Source organism: Sinocyclocheilus grahami, unplaced genomic scaffold (genome assembly GCF_001515645.1).
Source record: "Sinocyclocheilus grahami isolate Dianchi unplaced genomic scaffold, SAMN03320097.WGS_v1.1 scaffold1274.1, whole genome shotgun sequence".
Lineage (NCBI taxonomy): Eukaryota > Metazoa > Chordata > Actinopteri > Cypriniformes > Cyprinidae > Sinocyclocheilus > Sinocyclocheilus grahami.
Genome location: NW_015506453.1, coordinates 18,981 through 42,638, shown reverse-complemented (window position 1 = coordinate 42,638; position 23,658 = coordinate 18,981). Strand labels below are relative to the sequence as shown.

Genomic DNA, 23,658 nt, shown 5'->3' with positions numbered 1-23,658 from the left:
TGCAGATTTTATTTGTTTTCAGACTTACTTGTTTCTCAGTGTCTCAAGACTAACAGTGAACTTCAAACACCAAGACAAGCCAAGATGGCTGTGTTGACATGGCTAAATTTCAAACTAGTCTCATATTTACTTTGGAAGGATGAGTTGTCCCAGGGATTACCTGCAAGGCTTTGTGGGGAGCACAGAGGATGCTGGGAAAGAATGATGGAACATTTGTGCAAGCCACAGGTATCTTGCTCTATGTTTTGACAATGAAGAAACTCCAGTCTCACTGTGTGTTCTTGCTGCAGATGCATTAATGTTGACACTCCAAATTGTCTCTAGAGACATTGTGATTGACAGTTCATCATGGGCGGGTGCCAGCTGTATATAATTCAGCAGATATTGTACTGTGCATCCATAAGTGGCAGAGACCCAATTCTCGCTTGTGTTTGCTAGAATCTAATGGAAGGATGATATATGGAATGAGATTGGGGGTTGATGCCAGTTCAAATCAGCCAACTCTGGAAATCATTGGAAAAACTTGTACACTTCCTATCAGAAATCGTGTATTGATGAGTTTACAGTAAGGTTTGTGCCCTCAAAACTCTCCTTTCTTTAAATTTTCAATGTTAAATGTCTTTAAAATTTATCACTGCGTTATGATATTCTGTTTAGTATCACTTGACCTTAACAAACCTTTTGTAGACGCTTCTAACACTTGAGGGAATAATTCATGGCATGCATTAAATGCAGATAGAGCGTATACTCATTTGGCTTTCTATTGTTGCTGTTATGAGTCATCTCTAATGTGTGAAAGCAGCCTGTGCTTTGAAACGCTTCGAAGAAGATAAGGTACAGTAGATGTTCTGCTGCATGTGTTAGAAAATAAAGTGTGCTTACTGGAACTGTAAATTTATGCTGTGGTGACTCGGGATGAAATCAAGCTTATTACGTTTCTGAAAACATGAGCAATGCTGGAGGTTTCTCTTTTGTCTTTCCACTGTTGCACAACATCTCCTCTCAACGCTAAACCAATTAGACGATAAGCTCACAAGAATGCTAAAAGCAAGAAGGTCTGTGAAAGATTAAATTAAATTCAATAATTATATATGCATAAAAATGTTGTTTTAAAGAGTCATTCAATCATTTGGACAATGTTTGCCATTTAGAATTTGCTACTCACTCAGTTTAGTAATTTAATTTAAATCCAAGTGAAATAGAGAATGTAGCATGAAGAAAATCCCTTTACAGAATTACCAAAACAATAGCTATATTATAATATAAAATATTTATTTTAAATTATACTATATAGTTAAAAGTTTAAAAGTTAGTCGATTTTTTCCCCAAGAAATTAATAGTTTTAATCAGAAAAGATGCTTTAAACTGATCAAAAGTGGCAGTGAAGACATTTATAATGTCGCAAGATATTGCAATATTCTTTTGAACTTTCTATTCATCAAAGAATCCTGGGGAAAGCAGCACAACTGTTTTCAAAATTTATAATAGGAAATGCTTCTTGAGTTCCAAATCAACATATTAAAATAATATAAAAAGATAAAATTCTGCTTTGAATAAATAAAATGTAAAAACTATATTAAAATAGAAAACTGATATTTCAAATTAATAAATCTTTTTGATCGCAAACTTCTGAAAGTTACAATATCCAATATCCTGTGTGTCCTACTGTAAGTGACAAAACTTGAAAAGAAAAGTTGTTGCAGAGGAAGCAGCAAGTTCTAAAATGTCCATTTATGGTTACAGTACAAACACTTTTTTCATTCACAATAAGACGAGGAGCGCCTATTAAAGCAAAAAGATTTCCATTTTGATTTTATTTTGACTCTGAAGCATTTTTCAGGCACAAAGTATCTTGCTGAGCAGAGTATGAACTTACAGCGGCAGTGCTCCGACAAAGAGCTGAATATTCACGTCTCCCAGGACCTTTTCCCCAACCAGAGCCCTGAGCTGATTACACCCCCTCCTTCCCTTCATCCTCGTAATGAACACGAGCAAAGAGGCCCCTGAACTTCACCTCCTCCGTCTCCCCCATCTTAACGAGATCCTCTCCACACTTCCACCATGAGCCCTCAGCCTAATCTGTGGAGGCACTGAGGTATTATTAGAGCCGCTAGAGTCCTCAGAGGAGACGCCAGGAGCGCGAGGCCTGGCAGATGAGATGGGCTATAGGGAGGTGCACAGTTCCATTAAGATGGCATTCACCAAGGGCCTTTGTTATCATTGATCCTAACGCTTTCAGGGAGCAGTGAGACTTACTGATCCATGACCATCTCATCTGTCTTGCAGGCTTTGAGGGAACTCGCTGTGAAATTGATAGCGATGACTGTGTCTCAAGACCTTGTCAGAACCAAGGCCATTGTGTGGATGGGGTCAACAGTTACAGGTCTTTTTGCCTTTTATTTCTAATTTTAGTTCTCTGTTGTGTTTGTTTGTGTTTCAGCAGATATGTTGCCCTCTGGCACTGTGTTGTGTTAAAGGGACAGTTCACCCAAAAATGAAAATCCTGTCATTAATTAGTCACCTCCAATTTTGTTTTAAACCTCTATGAATTTATTTATTGCTTAGAACAGGGGTGCCCAACCCTGCCCCTGGCGATCGACTGTCCTGCAAAGTTTAGCTCCAACTCTAATCAAAGACACCTGCCTTTAATTTTTAAGTGGTCCTGAAGACCCTAATTAGTTGCTTCAGGTGTGTTTGATTAGGGTTGGAACTGAACTTTGCAGGACAGTCGGTCGCCAGGAGCAGGGTTGGGCACCCCTGCCTTAGAACTTATTTCACAAAAGAAGCCATTATGTAACTTTTTTCCTCCACAAAATGATGGTTCACAGTGATCACGTCTGTCAAGTTCTAAAAATAACAAACAACACCACAAAAATCCAACAGAATGTGTAAACAGTCTAAACAGCATAGTGACTAATTGTGACCTATCCCTTTAAGACCTCACAAGACAATGTCAACATGCAGTGAGAAACATTTGTTGAAAAGTCTGACCTGAAATATTTTAACTGCAAGAATTGCTCATAAAATAATTCTTGCTCATATCTGATCTTAAAAAAAAAAAATTAGTTGTTTAATAAATCATTAGAATACACATTTTAAACTAAACAAAAATGGCCTTGTTTTATTAGTATCATAATACGTTATTAATAATAATAACAACATTGTAATTAATAATTTAAATGTTTTTAAAATATGTATACATTTTAATTTATTCATTACAGTAATACCAAATAAAAACATCCAGATTATTAAAAGTTTAAATTCCTTTAAATGTTAAAAGAATAACTATTTCCTTATGTACAAAGACGGTCTAGAAATGAGACACGTTTGAGAGATGCTGGTATTATTTCTAAAGTGCTTCAGCTTATAATGAAGGTCCTTTTTCATCCTTGACATATATAAGCTGCTGGTCTAAACACAAGTGAGAATAGTTCAGCAGGTTCGCATCACACCTCTACAGTAGATCTTCTTCTCGTTGTGCTTTAATGGGTGCCTCAGGGCCGCTCTTGGTTCAGTCCGACATATGGGCAGAGGAATCCAGAGGCCAATTTGAGTCCTAAATGGTTTGTCTCCAATTTGTCTCCTATCATGTACGGGCTCCCCTGTGATCATCTGCTCCCAGCGTTCCTGCGGAATTGCTTCCGTCTGAGGGATTTCACTTCAGGTGTTTCCGTTTGCTCACAACTTATTCTCTTCCACACAAGTGCACTTTTGACACAGCAGGGCTTGCTTTAGAGGAGATCGTTCTCAGCGGAGCTCTTTTACCTTGTCCTGTCAGAAGTCGGTGTGTTTGTATGTAGTTTACTGACAATAGTAGTTTACAGATGTTTGCTTTGATACTCCTTGTAGGCTACAGCATACAGGATTTTGTTCAAGACCAACGAGGTCAAGGTTTGGCTAGTTTGCATGATCCAGATTGCCCCTGCTGGTAGATGTCGTAACTACAACGTCTGGCTGCAAAATAATGTTGTTTTTTTTTATTGATGAACATTGAAAATAATCATGTTTTCTAGCAGGATAGCTTTTTGCAAGCAACATATTCATCTCTAATATATCATTTTATTATAGTAAATGTTCTACCTATGCCTGATTTGTGCCCAAGAGCTGTTAAAAATGTGAAATACACTTACATTGTTCTACAGAATATATTTTTCATTGGATCTCAACATACTTTTTGTGTTTCTTAAATTTGTTTTCCTTTTGTTTATTGCGCTAAAAACACTAATTGTTTTTAATGACCATTTTTCACATTCTTTCTGTATCATCAAACTAAGAGTTTAACCTGACATTAAAATGCTGATATCATTGCAAAAAATGTGAAAAAAATCTGCTATAATAGCCAAAGATATCCATCTAGCGCATGTTTGGATAGCCTAGGGTTTTGCTAACCCCATTTTTTAAAGTAAAACAGAAATACAATAGAGCTAACATACTTACTAAAAAGATAAATTTTTTTAATTTTATTTTATTTTTATTTTTTTTACCTGCATGCCATGTGATTAACATCAGAGAACCGTAAACATGTGAATGTGTTGTTAAAATATTAAAACTTCTCAAGGGGTATTGCAAATTATTATTTTAGTTTGGAGGGTTTCGGTTGACACAGTTTGGTTTGGTTGAAGTTTTGCTATATTTTACTTACTTGTGTTGCAGTTTGCTGTCAGATCTGATATGGGTGCCCTATCTTTTAAAAAGAACATGCATTGGCTGTGTTTGAATTTAATTTAATTTTGAATTGTTAAAAATGTGGTGTTATTTATATATAAATGTATGTGTCATAATTTACAGAAGTAAATAAGCCATTTTTGCTAGAAAAGAGCTAGTAGGTTTCAGTTAATGGGGGAGATCTTAAATTTATAGCAGTTTTTTATAGCGTATTAAACACTTTTATTTCAAAAGATCAAGGAAAAACCTCTTTAAAGACAAAATGTACTAAGCCCAGCAGAACATACTGTACAGAATTAAGAGAAAATATAAAAAAGAACACTAAAGTGAACAAAACAAGACAGCCGAAAATCACAGCGGGACACAAAATGCCCTATTAAAGTGTGAATATATGCTACAAGAGATTCCTTCCATCACAGAACCACTGAACTGGCCAAGTCCTCACAGATTAGACAGGTGACAGGGTATTTGACTTGAAACCGAGTCAGCTTGTCAGTCATTTTGTCCAATGATAGCAGCAGCCAAAGTCATGATTAACAGACACGCTTCAGATCTTTTTGCTGTCAATCAGACTTTTTCCTGTCTGTCAGTTTTCCTAAAAACACTTCATGCAGATATGGTACCATTTTGTTTGGCAGACATCTGTGTCACAGACTCAGCCAGGGATTTAAAAAATAAGATTTGGCTAATAAAGTTATTTTTATGCATTTCCAGTTTCCAATGCAACTGTGTCACCGGATATTTTGGAATGCTTTGCAACCTGGACGTAAACGAATGTGAAGCTTCCCCCTGCCTCCATGACTCTGTGTGCATCAACAAACCTGGGGGATTCATATGTGTCTGCCGTACTGGCTTCTCAGGTATGTCCCCATCGGCCAGAGCCCGGGACACAAAATCAATGAGAGAAACCAGGGCTTATCGTGTCTACATGGGCTGTGTTCCCCAGCCTGACAGATTCTTAGTGGAAAGAACACACAGGTAGCTCATCAGCACATTTTCCACTTTAATTAGATCGCACACTCCCACAAATATCTACACACTCACATACACAGATTCACCTTGAGTTAACTGAACACCTCCTCCTCATCCTCTGCATTTTAATCAAGTACTTCCTCGTCTCCTCAGTCTTTTTTTCTTTCACAGTTTTCCACTTTCCCCAGGGTGATCTCATCCTTATTTGTGGGCTTTCTTTCATTTGTGTATGTTTGGATATAAGCACTGCAATTGTACAATGTCAATATATTGAAAGCATCTAAAATGTAAACACTTCATAAACATGCAATCTTCTGAAAACTGGTCTAAACTGAACTTGACAGGTGAGTAAGTTTAGTACTCAGAAACAAACCTGTATCCTGGCTGTTGTTTATTTGTAAATGATTATTTGTAAAGGATTAAAAAAAGATTTTAAAAAAAAAACGTTTCAAATACCAAATATACTTATGAATTAAATCCAGGTGGGATTAATAAAAATAAAGTTTAAAAATAAATACTCTCTATATACTGTAAACAGTTGTGACCTGAAATTGTTACCTTAAGGAGATACTGTATCTCTGCCTGATATATCCTTAAATTTATATTTGTTTGTGTAACCTAATTTGTTTAGTTTGATTCAGTGATTTTAAATATAATTTTCACTTTAATAATGTTACTTATTTCTTGATTAAAATAATTTAATTTAGATGTTAGGCCATTTATTTTTTGTAATTAGTTTTTTAGGTGGTTGATTGCTATTTCCCTTTTTTAACATTAGTGTGTCATTTTGCTGTTTGAGCATTAACAATATCTGCAAAGTCAATGCAAACGAAGATATCGCCTTTTAAAATTCTGGCAGTTTAATGCCTACAAAAATGGCTCGTAGGGACTACAACGAGTTGCTTCCCGGGTTTGTGACATCACAAACCCCGCCCCCGGGAATATGCAATGAAGGAAGCGAGGCCATGCTGCTCTGCTTTAGAGAAGAGGAAGAAAACTAGGGGTGCACGTAAAAATCTATTCATATATGAATCGTGATTCTGTCTTCTAATGATTCTAATGGAGTCACAAGTTTCAAATCAATGTTCTAAAGCAACGGTTCTCAATTCTGTTCCTCTCGTCGCCCTGCGCTGCACACGCTCTGCATTTCTCTCTCTCTCTCTCTCTCTCTCTCAAAATATCTCATTCAGATCACCAGCTCAGCTCAAACAATGAACCGTTCCATTTATACACTTATTTCCACATAGTTATGAGAAGCTTTAAACATGGACGCGTGTGCGGTTGTCGTACTGTATTTAAGCTTTAATCAGGATAAAACCGTATATTAAAAGCTAACAGAAGCAGTTACATTAACAAATAACAGCGTATCTAAAAGTATGAGACAACAACAATCTAAAAACATACCAATAAGAGCCGTGCTTGCACAGGTTCTGCGCGATCCTCTTCACTAATATCCTCTGCATCTCATTCGGGCTCAAACTGATAAGCAATATTGACGACGCCATTGTTTACAATACAACCGGAGCACATGCCGCTGAGGAGACGGGCGGGACGTTTACACGCGCACTGGAGGCGGATTAGCCTATCACAACACACTGGACTAGCTAACCAATCAGAGCCCATCGCGTATTTCTGAGGGAGGGGCTTCATAAAAGCAGGAAATGATCAGCGCATTTATAGGAGAAGGGACAGAGCGGTGTGGAATAAAGGTAAATTATGTGAAAAAGAATGTTTGTTTTTTTAACAAAACATTAACACATGTTAGACTGCACCCCATAAACACAATCAAGCCTAGAAAAAAAGAGTCAACCACCCTTTTAAGAAATTAACACTTGTATTCAGCAAGGATGCTTTAAGGGACCACATCAGCATATTAGAATAATTTCTGAAGGATCAAGTGGCACTGAAGACTGGAGTAATGATGCTGAAAATTCAGCTTTACCGTCACAGATATAAATCATATTTTAAAATGCATTAAATTAGAAAAGTTATTTTAATTTGTACAATATTTATAATTATAATATTTTACAGTATTACTGTTTTTACTGTACATTTAATCAAATAAATGAAGCCTTAATTAAATAAAAATGTACAGACCTTAAACTTTTGAATGGTATTGTAAAGCTCAACAAGTGTAAAATATAAGCAAAACGACAGCAATATTATATTTAATTTGTGATTTCTCTGTCTTTGTGTTGTCTCAGTCATCTTTTGTACATACTGTGCATACAAGACTTTACACTTTAGATACGTTGATACATTGACATTGTACATGTCGGTATCTGTTTTATCTAAACACGTGTGCTAGAACCTCAGGTTACATGCAAACACCTATTAATACTAAGGACATTACACTGCTAGCCCGCTTATCAATGCTGTTTTTTTTTTAAGTGTAATCTCAAACGTCATCAGCCGGCTTGAAGATTAATTTCATTTGTCTTTTGTACTGTATCCTCAATTTATCCTCATCCTGCTGAGGGGAAAGAAGGAAATCTCAGAGGCACAGAAACTCCTTGGAGAGCTCAGCCTGACACACGGGCCCTAATTCCCACAGAAACCTCTTTTATTATCAGGCCCCACTCTGCCTTGCACCAGTCATTACTTTCCTCTCAGCTCTGAGCTCATCTGAGGAATCGGACGCGTCCCCTGAGAGCTCAGGCTGGAGGATATATTCTGGATTGGTTCAACCAACTGGGGCTCAGAGGAAATATTTGCCCTAATAAGACATGTAACGGCATCGCAACTTCTCGAGAAGGTGGAATCAAACATACAAAAGGCAATATGCGGTAGCCTGCCATCCGACCTGTCTGTGGCTGATCTGCGGCAAAATTATTTTTAAATTGAAATGGTGTTTTGCTCAGGCATGCCATATAATGTGCATCGTTCGGTGAAATAACATTATTTGTGATTTTGCTTAGATCTAGTAAGTGTCTCCTTCATTGTGATCGCCAGCTTTGCATGAAAAAAGGCAGAGAAAGTTGATACAATGTCTGTATGATATATTATTCGATGATGTAGCATCTAAAGCTAGTAAACTTACACGATAGCAGTTCATTCGTATCGCTTTAGATGCATTTTAGATGTATAGCGTATATAAAGATTATGACATGCAGTTGCCCCATATAGAGGACTATGAGTGCCATATTAATAAATTTTTCATTATTCAAATCTGTTAAAAAAATTAATTCAACAAATAAAACATTAAATGTGTCAATTTATTTTAAATGCTATTATTAATGACAGTTTGTTTTTACATGACTCTAATATGCATATGTATAAAGTTATGTTTTATTTATTATTAATTTTTTTAATGTTTTAATAATACATTATTTATTTGAAATATTTTATGACTGAAAGATGTATTTTTTAAACGGTAAAACAAGCTGGATTGGTTCAACCAACTGGGGCTCAGAGGAAATATTTGCCCTAATAAGACATGTAACGGCATCGCAACTTCTCGAGAAGGTGGAATCAAACATACAAAAGGCAATATGCGGTAGCCTGCCATCCGACCTGTCTGTGGCTGATCTGCGGCAAAATTATTTTTAAATTGAAATGGTGTTTTGCTCAGGCATGCCATATAATGTGCATCGTTCGGTGAAATAACATTATTTGTGATTTTGCTTAGATCTAGTAAGTGTCTCCTTCATTGTGATCGCCAGCTTTGCATGAAAAAAGGCAGAGAAAGTTGATACAATGTCTGTATGATATATTATTCGATGATGTAGCATCTAAAGCTAGTAAACTTACACGATAGCAGTTCATTCGTATCGCTTTAGATGCATTTTAGATGTATAGCGTATATAAAGATTATGACATGCAGTTGCCCCATATAGAGGACTATGAGTGCCATATTAATACATTTTTCATAATTCAAATCTGTTAAAAAAATTAATTCAAAAAATAAAACATTAAATGTGTCAATTTATTTTAAATGCTATTATTAATGACAGTTTGTTTTTACATGACTCTAATATGCATATGTATAAAGTTATGTTTTATTTATTATTACATTTTTTAATGTTTTAATAATACATTATTTATTTGAAATATTTTATGACTGAAAGATGTATTTTTTTAAACGGTAAAACAAATATTTTAATTTAAATTCTATTGATTGAAATTAATCAATATTTAAAATATCAAGGGAAATATTCAGCAGTTATGATTTTTGATAATTGTTCAGCCGTTTCTTGCTCTCTGAAGCTGCAAAGCACTTGCTAGAGATTTACAACTCTTTCTCTCCTGTTTTATCTTCTGTGTAGTGTTTATTTTTTCGTTTTCATACTTTTTTTCTTCAATGGCTTTCTTTGTGTTGCTCTAGTTCTCTCTTTTTTTTGGTCTCTTGGATAGAAAATCTGATAACTCACTGTGGGTTTGAGAAGTTCCTGCAGAGAGGAGTAATTGAGGAGTGGAGGAGAAGATTATATGATTTTTTTCTATGATTTTTGATAATTGTTCAGCCGTTTCTTGCTCTCTGAAGCTGCAAAGCACTTGCTAGAGATTTACAACTCTTTCTCTCCTGTTTTATCTTCTGTGTAGTGTTTATTTTTTCGTTTTCATACTTTTTTTCTTCAATGGCTTTCTTTGTGTTGCTCTAGTTCTCTCTTTTTTTGGTCTCTTGGATAGAAAATCTGATAACTCACTGTGGGTTTGAGAAGTTCCTGCAGAGAGGAGTAATTGAGGAGTGGAGGAGAAGATTATATGATTTTTTTTCTCCTCTCAGATGAGTACAGTGAGCACCCTTAAGAAAGCCAACATCAGGATTAACCCAACAGCTTTATAATCTCTCCCCTGCTTGGCTTCTCATATTCTACAACGTCTGATAGGATGGCGCATTATTTGTCAAATCAGACAAGGAAATGCCGATTAAGAGGGTTTTGTATTATCTCATTAGGAGCGCTGACAGTGTAAATGTATTGTCTATGAAGCGAGGCTGGTGTGCACTTCCTTACAATCTACAGTCTTGATAGTGTCGTATGAAGCAGTGAGATATGAAGTACTTGATTGATGGCTGACTACAAACAGCATGTCATGATTGAATATTAAAACCCGGTTCGTGTTTTGGGGTTAATAAGATTTTTACATTTAATTCATACCCAGGCGATACACTGACACTTTGTTGTGTTTGCGGACGACTATCCGCAGGGAAATAAATTCATTACAGCTTAACCAGGAGGTCAATATGAAGGGAATTAACAACGGTCCATGAATGAGCAATTGGGAAAAACACTTTAATTAGAAGATGTTAATGATCTGCCTCATTGTTATGTTTTAGTTCCTTTTATTTATCCACGTTGCCTTCGAGACACACCAAAACACTTCAGCGTGAAGAACAGTGCTAAGAAAAGTTGAAAACTTCTTTAGTGAGAAACACCAGGGGTAGTTGTTTGTTTTCTTGCTGGCTGTGTATTGAGCAGTGAGTAATTGAAATAAAGCTTTAATTTATTGTCAGTGCATGACCTGAACTGCGACTGATGGCATCGCTTTCGCCCGAAGTGACTGAATTATTTGTGTAGTCAAGCGTGAATTAAGTTTACATTCCTGTAATATCAGCATATGATTCATAATGTTTAAAAGATCGCTTCTGCTCTTTATTTAGATGTCTCGGGGCTTTTGGAAATGCTTCCATTTGTTTGTGTAGTTACAGCTTTAGTGAGAAACACCAGGGGTAGTTGTTTGTTTTCTTGCTGGCTGTGTATTGAGCAGTGAGTAATTGAAATAAAGCTTTAATTTATTGTCAGTGCATGACCTGAACTGCGAGTGATGGCATCGCTTTTGCCCGAAGTGACTGAATTATTTGTGTAGTCAAGAGTGAATTAAGTTTACATTCCTGTAATATCAGCATATGATTCATAATGTTTAAAAGATCGCTTCTGCTCTTTAGTTAGATGTCTCGGGGCTTTTGGAAATGCTTCCATTTGTTTGTGTAGTTACACGGAGGAAGAATAATGGCTGTCTGCTCTTTAGTATCGCAGCTCTTTGGCTCTCGTTTTTATCTCCGTCATTTGTCAACCTGTTCCTGGGTGTCTACGGAGTCTTACTCGCCTTTGGATTTTACAGGCTCTTCTCAACTTATTGAATTTACAGCTTTTTTCCAGGTAAATTATGACCTATTAGGGTGTTTGTTACCGAACCTCTTTGTAGTGGATTTTACGTCATTCAGCTTGGTCATAAATCCAGGTTAGAGAATAATGCACTCTGTGCCAGTGGCATACAAAAGCGTGACTGCACATTTCGAAATACACAAATTAGAAATATCCTGCAAATTGAAGTAAAAAATACCTGAAATGTCCACTATTGGTGCGAAAAACACTCCCATTGAACACCTCCATTTGTACTACTGTTTGAGACAAATCAAGAGGAAAAATCAATTTAAATATTAATTTAAATTAATATTAATTACAATTGTTTGAAATAAAACTTTTTTCCAGGTAAATTATGACCTATTAGGGTGTTTGTTACCGAACCTCTTTGTAGTGGATTTTACGTCATTCAACTTGGTCATAAATCCAGGTTAGAGAATAATGCACTCTGTGCCAGTGGCATACAAAAGCGTGACTGCACATTTCGAAATACATAAATTAGAAATATCCTGCAAATTGAAGTAAAAAATACCTGAAATGTCCACTATTGGTGCGAAAAACACTCCCATTGAACACCTCCATTTGTACTACTGTTTGAGACAAATCAAGAGGAAAAATCAATTTATATATTAATTTAAATTAATATTAATTACAATTGTTTGAAATAAAACTTAGCATGAGTAGACGATCATAAAAAAAAATTATTTTGTGATAACTGTGCAAATACTATATAAATACAAAAATTTATTGTTTATACACTTTTTTTATGCTTATACAGATTTTAATGCCTATACTCATATTTTAAAGCTTTTCTATAGTTATCTATAGTCTTTTCTATAGTTTTCTAAAGTCTACAGTCTGTAGACTAGTGTAATACAATGCTACCAATGACAAGATCCTTGAATGCCTCACAAAATGGTTTTAGATGTAAAATTTTGTATTTCTAATCAAATTTTAAATGCTTTCAGAATTATGGATTGGCATAAGCAACTATATTTCTGCTAGTTGATAGCTGATATTAAATGTTGATAGAACATTCTTTGAAAATGTGATTTTTAACCTTATTAAAGATTTGATTAACTGTTAGCCTCATCTTAACTTAAGTCTAATTAACTTCCTCATCCATACTGAAAAAATTATTAGACTTGCTTTTCATCTTTTTTTTCTCAGCATTTTGGTTTGGGTTTTTGCGAAAATTTACCACATTGTTCTTATGCACGTACCTTTATTAATTTTTTCACCTTGATATCCGAGATCACCTTGATTTACAAGAATTTCTAAATGCTGAATGTAATGTATTTATATGGGATTGGTTTTGTTCTTCCTAAAGGTAAATGGTGCAAGCTGAACGTTGATGAGTGCAAATCTAATCCATGCCGAAACAACGGGAGGTGCATCGACGGTCTTAATAGTTACCAGTGTGTGTGCTCCAGAGGTTTCATGGGCTATCACTGTGAGAGAAACATTGATGAGTGCTCATCCAACCCGTGTTCATGGGAGGTACATTAACCTTGCTGAGCTGTAACGATGTGTGTTTCAAGCTCTGTGATTGAGAGCTTTGTAAATGGCCATCACATCCATTCTGAAAGAGACAGTACCTGTGAGTCTTTTAAAAAACTAAATGTGCTTGCAATCCTTCTTGCCAACTCGCTCTCAATTAGCTGTTTGGCAGTCTGGTACTCAGTAAACACAACATAATTAGTCATTACCAGCTGTTTCTTGCACTTTGAGCATCTAACCAAGTTACTGTAATAACTTGATTTTACATAAAGTGCTAATGCCTTAAATAGTCACAGTTTGGGTAGAACAGATTTTCCCCCGGGAACCGTACTTGGGAAAACATCTCAGCTCTGTCATTTTGAAGTGTTTATATGTTGTAGACTGCCTGCTGTCAACGTAATAATAAGGAATTTAACAGGACTCAACAATAAGAATATTTTTTTTACTGTCCAGGTTAATAACTAATTTCTGGAAAATCAGCTATAATATAACTTAACAACTATAAACTATTAAGTTAAACACACTTTTTCAGAAAAATGCTGATATTATTTGTAAATATTTAAGCATACTTAAGCCTCCAGCACAATCAAGAATAAATCTCAGATGATTGATTAATTATAGATGTATTATTATTACTTCTTCTAACTGTTTACTCTTAATTGTTTACTTGACAATAACTATTTTCCATTTGAATATACAGGTGCATCTCAATAAATTAGAATGTCATGGAAAAGTTAATTTATTTCAATAATTCAACTCAAATTGTGAAACTCGTGTATTAAATAAATTCAATGCACACAGACTGAAGTAGTTTAAGTCTTTGGTTCTTTTAATTGTGATGATTTTGGCTTCACTCAAATTCTTGAATCGATTTTGCTTGACAATCCTCCTAAGGTTGCGGTTCTCTCGGTTCGTTGTGTATCTTTTTCTTCCACACTTTTTCCTTCCACTCAACTTTCTGTTAACATGCTTGGATACAGCACTCTGTGAACAGCCAGCTTCTTTGGCAATGAATGTTTGTGGCTTACCCTCCTTGTGAAGGGTGTCAATGATTGTCTTCTGGACGACTGTCAGATCAGCAGTCTTCCCCATGATTGTGTAGCCTAGTGAACCAAACTGAGAGACCATTTTGAAGGCTCAGGAAACCTTTGCAGGTGTTTTGAGTTGATTAGCTGATTGGCATGTCACCATATTCTAATTTGATGAGATAGTGAATTGGTGGGTTTTTGTTAAATGTGAGCCAAAATCATCACAATTAAAAGAACCAAAGACTTAAACTACTTCAGTCTGTGTGCACTGAATTTATTTAATACACGAGTTTCACAATTTGAGTTGAATTACTGAAATAAATGAACTTTTCCACGACATTCTAATTTATTGAGATGCACCTGTATTATTAAATGTTATTTATCTCAGTGATAGCTAGGCAGAATTTTGTTCCAATCTTACTCCAGTCTTCAGTGTCATATGATATTTCAGAAAACTTTCTAATATGCTGATTTGATGCTCAAAAACATTTCTTATGGGCATGAAATCATTCCAATGATTCCAAATTATTGCAAACTTTTGTTTGCCAGTGTGTACATCATGTTGTAATAATACACAATATATCAGGCAAAACCAAAGTCTTTCATTTGTAAGACATGAAAACAAATATATGTGATCAATAAATGTCTATGCTGGCTTGTCAAAACTCTCACGCTGGCCCTGGGCCATCTTTATTGTTGAGCCCTGTAAAATCTAGAAATGAAAGGAGACACAGTTTATGCAGATAAACATGCTCAGGTTTATAAATAGATGCATCTTTAAATTTTATAATGCCATTATACTGCTTATGAGTTTTTAGGATGGATAAAAGATACGGGTTGTCACCCGACATTAGCTGTTAAACCGGGAAATGAGCTGTTTAATCACAGCCTAGTAAATGTTGCACTTGCACATTAATTAACCATCAATGTGACTTTATCAAGACAGCAGGAGTGTGAGAGTTGCAGTGGCACGTACAACATGACTTTCTAACATTTACAATATGAATTGACCATATATTATTTACAAGACCCTCACTTATGAAAATCATTTATACAAGCTTGTTGTTTTATTAGTCCTGCTGTTCTGGTGTGTTTATATACTGTACTGTAAAGCCTCTGTCAGAAATCACTGCGCCAGTAAATGTGGTTGAGGTTGCAGCTTCATCGACATGTAAAATCATCTCTCATAAATCATAAATAATGAATGCAGAATTTGCACATGTCAGGGCACATAAACAATCTCTTTTGTCATTGCAGTTGCCTGGATGAAATGGATGCATACAGCTGTCAGTGTGAGGTTGGATGGACCAGTCACAGATGTGAGATCAACATTAATGTAAGCATGTTCTTTTTGAGCTTCTCAGGTTGTCAGTGCATCTTGTAAGTTATCAGAGCATGAGTTATTATTGTTAGATATAGTGTATGCGTGTGTTTGTGTATGTATGTATATATTTAAACCATTCCATTCTAAATATAGAATTTATTTTATATATAGTATTTTTAAAGTACAGAACGAATAAAAAACATAAAAAATTAACAAATTAAAGCTTAAGAATAATCAACAGTAAAGAAATTTAAGAATACTTAAAAAAAAAAAAAAAATAACATTGTCAATGTTCAGCGTTCAAAGAACCTGTGATGACATGTAAATCTAGCAAAGGTTTTTTTTGTATTATCTTTTTTTGTAATTATTTTTTTTTTTTTTACCTTGGTATCAAATTTTTAAAAACTATTTAACGCTGCTGCGTTGAGAGTGTATATTTGATGTCTATCTTTCTTCAGACCAGCATCATCAATCTCTGAATATTTTTTTCCTTTTTTGGAAAGTCATAGAAACACTATCATGGATTTGTCTTTCTCTGTTGGAGCTCAATATATATATAAAAAGTTACATGTGAAAAGAGTCCATTCTGCAACCAACAGCGATGACGCCAATTGAATTCCCATTGGTCGTCTTACATGCATTTGCATAGTGAATTTTGGTTGTCCTTTTTATTGCATCTTCTATATAGCTGCCTTATACTGCAAAGGCAGTGTCTCATATGTAGATTCTCATACACAGTGGACAGAAACGTGAGTGTCATAACAATGACAAAACCTAAAAGCTTACACACTACTCTCTCCCTGCCTTGCCAGCACTGGTATTTCCTTTAGGAAACTTCAACTGAAAGTTATTTAGCATATGAAATTCAATAAACAGAATGCGGGTATGCAGAAATACAAACTGTTTTGAGACTATAAAACATGGTGCATCCATTTACAGAATCATAAATCAAAATGAATATGCACATTATTTCAGACAGAGAAGGCCGTGTCTGTTCAAAGAGTCCCCAGGCTGTAATGAAATCAAAGTTCAAGGTTTAACAGTGACAGTGAGTCTCTGAGACGTGGCCGCCGTATTTTATTGTGGAGACAGGGCACTATCATGTAAAGCTGTTAGGACAGACAGCATCACACAAGTACAAACCGGAGTCTGTGAACAAGAGCTCTGACACATACTTTTCATTGGTAAGAGCTGAGTATCACTTGACCCGCTATTGACAGGATTTTCAACTATTTGACATCCAGCACTGCCACAAGTGGCTGTCTGTGCCTTTTTTCCTAAAAAATGTGATGATTTGTCTTAAACTTTCAGCAATGATAACTATCAAATGGAGCGGATAGGTTGTGCTATTGGTGGCGTGTAATATACAGTTCTGTTTGTAAGTCCACATAACTTTGGTTGTTAATAGAATTTTTGTCTTTGAGTGGTCTGGTCTGGTCTAGTGGTTGTAATGTCAAGTCTGGTAATTGGTTCAATTTTCAAACTGGTTCAGCTGAAAGGTTGCTGTTATAGTGTGAGGAGCAATCCATAAGCCATCACCATTGTGCCCTTGAGCAAGGCACTTATTCCCAGGTTGCAGCAGGGGGGTTGTTCAAGTTCATAGCTGCGTTCTAAGGGGACATATAAAAGTCACTGAATCAAGTTCAACTGGACCTGCGTGGTGATGAATAAAGATTCTATTACATCTTCACCGCTTGCGCTCTACACTGTCCCATAAAAGCAAAACATATTTGATTTTAGTTTTCTCTTAATCAGAGCATAATTGAGCTAAATCATAGCATGAGAAACCAGATGACAAAATGTTTTAGTCCGATGTCCAGTTGTAGATGAGTACTATTCATTTTGAAGATCCCTTAATAATTTTTCTCTAGTGGTGGCTGTTGCAACAGTGAAGGTGAATTGGCTAGAAATATCACTACTTAGAAATCAAAAAAGCACTTTATAGGCGACTGAGAAAGAGAGTAAGCTTCGTTCTACCTGGCCTCCTGAAATATAAAATATCTGGCCTAGATTCATATTCTAAACTTCCAGTGACAACAAAGATGATAAGATGGAAAGGTCAGACATATTGTCGGGTTATGTTAGATTTTTAGAATGCTTAAAAAGGGAAATGGAGCACCGTAATCTCCTGAGAAGAGATGGAAATTGAGAACTGAAAGGGGAAAGTCTGTAATTTAACGCACAGTAATCATGTTATTATATTATGCAATTCTATCAATGCTATGGCAAGTTTGTTTGCTTTTTGAGAATAATAGATTGTGTATGTATTTTATGCGTAAAGTTATTGCAGTGTCCATATTATGCTGTTCATAATTCCTACAACAGGAATACTCCAGTTTAAAAACTCAGATTCTCCAGCAGAATATTATACATATGTACTATATATTCCTGCATGGTTTAGATGTTGGGGATTATTCTTCTGAATAACAACCACAGGATCATCTAAACACAAGTGTCTGATTAAAATGCTTCTATCCCTAATTGATTTAATACCTAGCACGGCCTTAAATGTAGCCCTGAGACGAAACACTTGGCTGTTTGGAGGACTTCAGAGGCTTGTTTGGAATAAATCATCAGCTGCTGCTTGCTCCCGTAATGACTATAGGACAAGATCTGCCATTCTGTTTGTATACTCACTTACAGTATCAACTCCACTAATGTACCATATATCTTTTATATGAGCATCTTTAAATCACAGAAAGGTAATTAAATTTAGCTATACGCATGCAGTAAAAACTGTATTACTGCCCTAGGAAAATGGTATGATCAAGCAGTAAAAGTGATTCAGTAAAGAATTATAGTAAACATTTGGCTACCAGTCCTTGAAATATTGGTTGTGTGTTAAGAAATCATTAGTATACATGGGATTTTGGTTAATTAAACTGACATCCATTAGGAACGGAGAGAAAAAATAGTTTTAATGTTCACATACACTATATGTTGTGATATACGGTGCATACAGTGTACAGTGCATGTATTCATTATGCAAAAAGAATCACAAATATTATGGCGTCATGACCTAGATATTAATATAATATTGTTTTGCGAAGTTAATTGCAATTTCCCTTATTTATTTTTTTTATGTTAGGAGTGTGAGACTCATCCTTGTCTTAATGGAGGCCCATGTGTGGATCTTCAGGACAAATATGCCTGCATATGCGCAGAAGGTTTCACTTGGAAGAACTGTGAGATTGACCAGAATGTGTGTCTGCAGACGTCTCTTAATTTCTCCCTGTGTTTCAATGGAGGGACATGTGTGGATGGACCAGGGGCCAACTTCACATGCAGGTAAAAACAAGACTCTAGATGGAACTTCTGGGACTGGTTGCACCAGCTGGACTTACACCCGGTTGTAAGACTAGGCTGGACGTAAATGGCGCTTTAAGTCGTGCGTAAAATTTATACCCGTTGCACCATCTCGGCGTAGTGCTACGTGTTTCAATGGAGGGACATGTGTGGATGGACCAGGGGCCAACTTCACATGCAGGTAAAAACAAGACTCTAGATGGAACTTCTGGGACTGGTTGCACCAGCTGGACTTACACCCGGTTGTAAGACTAGGCTGGACGTAAATGGCGCTTTAAGTCGTGCGTAAAATTTATACCCGTTGCACCATCTCGGCGTAGTGCTACGTCTGACACTAAATCTTACGCCTAGTCAGAGTTAGGTGTAAAGTGTAAAGTCATGATTTACTTGGACATTATTCGTTTTTAGGATTCATGTCTGTTTGTTAATTATTACTGCAGACGTGAACTGTATGTTTATGGTCTTTTCGGGCAGGATAAGCGATATCAATCGCGAAACTCTGTGTAGACTATAGCCTATCACACTGCCGATAGTAATTGAATACAAAATATATTTCTGTACAGCATGTAATAATTATGCAGTAAAATATTACATATGAACTGGGATTATTAAAAGAAACTGAACCATTTGACATCTTGTTTGGGAGGACAGTGTAAATGCTTGGAAATATTCCATTCATTATTTGTATCGTGCCTGCCATCCAATAATCGCAATAAGTTTTGTGCTTTGTCACTTTCAATCAGAAATAAATGATCAACTTTCAAATTCTGTCAATTTTATCACAAAATACAAACTATGAACGTGTTTTTTTTGTTTTCAGCCACAGAAAGACGCCAGTAAAACACGAAATGTCATGTAAAGTCACATTTACCTCAGGAAAGACATTCATTGTACACAAACTTGATAGTCAGCTACAAAGATAACTCTAGAGAGAAGCATTGTATTACATTTATTATATTTTACTTAACCTTGATGAAATCTGTCTTGGGAATGTGCAGGGAGACTTCAGATAAAAAAACGCGGACTTGTTAGAAAATGTTTACTCAATGAAATCATGGCGCGGTGGCTTCTCTTGTTATGATGTCTTAAGCAATTCAGTTTTATATTAGTAGTTGTAGCCACTGCAGCGTGAAGTCGTCTCAGCCATCACCGCAGGAGAACGTGTCAGCGTTGGACGCGCATTGTCTACGCCGGGCGTAGCTGTGCCTCATCGTAGTTTCAGTTAGTGCAGCAGGTGTAAATATTTATCGTAAAGCTGGACGTCGCAAAGCCCAGCGTAGGGCTTACACCCAGCTTTTTACGTCTAGCTGGTGCAACCGGCCCCTGAAGTTTTTGTGTATGATGTTCAACAATTTTGCTCTTGTTGTCATCCTAATTTCTTGGTGCCTTGTGGAAAGCATTTCCTATCCAGGGCTGCATTGAAACAGCATTTGATTGTAGAGACCATTGGTGGTAACGGTTTATTTGATCTACTTATGTTAAGATGCTTTTCGGAAATGGTAAATTAAGGCCTTAAATGTCTCAAATCAGTGCAGAAAGTATTCAATTCATAAAGTCATGGCATTAAATATTGCATACATTCCTTAAAATGAACGACTTCCTCAGTATTTTTGTTTTTCAATACCTAAATATTCTTAAATCATAATACATTTACTTGAGGTGCAAATGTAAAATGAAGCCTTCTAGGGGAAAATTATGTTTTTTTAACGGTTGATCAAGTTGTGTAATTTTTTTCATATTGTAGTGATAGGGAGCTGTTTGTTTGTTTGTTTTGTTTTGTTTTGTTTTTTAAATTAATTAAAGTGACGGATATTGGTTGGAAGATGTAGCCTACTTTCAAACTATTGAAACTTTGATGTGTTGTTAACACTGCTCCCTAGACATTTACATTAAGAGAACATATTGACTTAGTGTTCCCTTCAATTTATTCCCTTTTTTTTTTTTTTGTTTCTTTACTTGGTCTTAAAAAGGTCTTTAAAAAGTATTAAATGGAGTTTTGGCACCGATGGAGTTTTGGTTCCTTGCCACTGTCACCTTTGGCTTGCTTAGTTGGGGACACTTAATATCTGGCAATATTGTCGGCTTGATTGCACAGACACTTGTAGAGAACTGAACTGAGCTGGACGATGACATCACTGAATCAACAATGAACTGACTTTAACTGAAAAATGGACTGCTTGTTATTGTCCTCTTACATTATTAACACACCATTTTCCTGTTCCATTTTAAAGCTGCTTTGACACAATCTGTATTATATAAAGCGCTATATAAATAAAGGTGACTTGACTTGACTTAAATGGACCTTAATCAAACCTGCAGAAACCCTCAGTAACTATAAACAATCAGACTGGAAATTATTTGTTCACTTAAATTCATTCAAAACCACTAATTTGTTCACAAACAAAACACCACTAACAAGTAAGAGCTGGTTAAACAAACTTACATTTGCTTACTTTATTTTAAAATATAATTTTAAATGCCATACACCGACTGATCCAGACACATTTCCACAGTTTCTCTTGGTTCTTTCTAAAGGTCTGCCAGAGTGGATGATTATGCAGCAGCTGCTACAACATTATCGCTGAACTAAAGGGCTAAAATTGTGTTGTGGTGCATTGCACATTCTGCATAAAAGGGCCCATCCAACACATAACATATCTCATTATCTCTTCCTCCTAAGACAATATTCGGATGTGAATAAGCCCCCTGTCCAGAGTCTCTGATTAGCCTGGGTGATAATGCTATTTGCAATTCTCGTCGTGTCAGGTGGACAGATGCACGGACAGACAGACAGCTGTGGAATGAGAAAGCATTGTCTGTCCAAATGAGGCCTCATTGGATTGATTTTCTCAAATGGAAAACAAACGCCCCCATCCCACTTTGTGTTTACTCTCATTTGAAATCACTTGCGGACTGATGACTCGCAGGCCGATTTTATTAAAGCTTGTCTCATTTGGTAATGGACAAAAGCACACATTTTAAAGACTAACAAATTAGAGCTCAATCAATTTTAAATCAGCTTCCGTCGTTTTGCATAATGTTAAAGATTCAGAACAGATTGAGGGCTGATATGTTGATATGAAAGCCATTAAAGCTGCCACGTAAAGAAAAAATGCCTCTGAATAGGGAAAGAAATTATATATCAATATGTATGTGAAATATGAGATATTATATGAAAATTATTATACTTTGGCCATGTTTACAAACATATTGTGTAAAGTAAAATAGTATATTAAATAATTCTCTAATATCTTTCATACCATAGTTGAGAATCTTGGTACAAATCTTTGTGCAAAGTTTGGTTAAGGTGGAGGTTTCCTGGAGCTGTGAAAGTCCTGAAAAATCTGATTTCGAATAAAGGGCTATTAAATGCAGGCACTAGTATGCATACAAAATGCAAAATATAACATTCTCTAAACATCTTTTCTCATATACATTTTACAGAGCACAATTTATAGAAAAAGAAAATAGCCTGGAACCTAAAAATTGACTGATGTACTGAATATAAAATGTTTTATATTCATGAATGTTTTGGTTTTTAGAGTCTTGTTTTCATTTTTTCAAATTTTTATATTACTCAAAGATAATGCAAGCAAATACAAAATGCAGTTTTTAAATGATGATTTCATTTATTAAGGGAAAAAAGCGGTCCAAACCTACCTGGTCCTGCATGAAAAATTTATCCCCCCCCTGTTAAATCATGAAAGAACTGTGATTAACCACATTATTTTAGAAAGCGTTAAATTTAAGTTAAATTTCACTAGCCACACCCAGGCCTGATTACTGCCAGACCTGTTGAATCAAGAAATCACTTAAATAGAACCTGTCTGACAAAGTGAAGCATGCTTAAAGAGCAACACATCATGCCGCGATCTAAAGAAACTCAAGAACAGATGAGAAACAAAATATTTGACATGTATCAGTCTGGAAATGGATATGAAGCCATTTCTAAGGCTTTGGGACTCCAGCGAATCACGGTCAGAGCCATTATATTCTGTGGACTGATAAGACAAAAGTTTAACTTTTTGGAAGGTGTGTGTCCCGTTACATCTTGCGTAAAACCAACAAAGCATTTCATAAAAAAAACATCATAACAACAGTCAAACATGGTGGTGGTAGTGTGATGATCTGGGGCTGCTTTGCAGCTTCAGGACCTGGACAACTTGCCATAACTGATGGAACCATGAATTCTGTACTCTATCAGAACGTCATGAAGGAGAATGTCCGGCCGTCGGTTTGTGACCTCAAGCTCAAGCGCACTTGGGTTATGCATCAGGACAATGATCCCAAACACACCAGCAAGTCCACCTCTGAATGGCTTAAGAAAAACAAAATTAAGGTTTTGGAGTGGCCAAATCAAAGTCCGAACTTAAATCCGATTGAGATGCTGTGGCATGACCTTAAACAGTCCATTCATGCTTGAAAACCCTCCAATGTGGCTGAATTAAAACAATTCTGCAAAGAAGAGTGGGCCAAAATTCCTCCACAGCGATGTGAAAGACTCATTGCCAGTTATCGCAAATGCTTGATTGCAGTTGTTGCTCCAAAGGGTGGCACAACCAGTTATTAGATTTAGGGGGCAATTACTTTTTCACATAGGGCCAGGCAGGTTTGAACAGTTATTTTTTCCCTTAATAAATAAAATTATTATTTCAAAATTGCATTTTGTATTTACTCGGGTTATATTTGTGTAATATTAAATTTTGTTTGATGATCTGAATCATTCAAGTGTGACAAATATGCAAAAAAAATAAAACCGGGAAAGGGGCAAAACCTT

The 23,658-nt window shown here is 35.9% G+C and overlaps 1 pseudogene; it reads left to right on the top strand.

Annotated features, from left to right (window-relative positions):
• LOC107568694 (neurogenic locus notch homolog protein 2-like) overlaps positions 1-23,658 on the top strand; it is a 147,890-nt pseudogene that overhangs the window by 116,254 nt on the left and 7,978 nt on the right.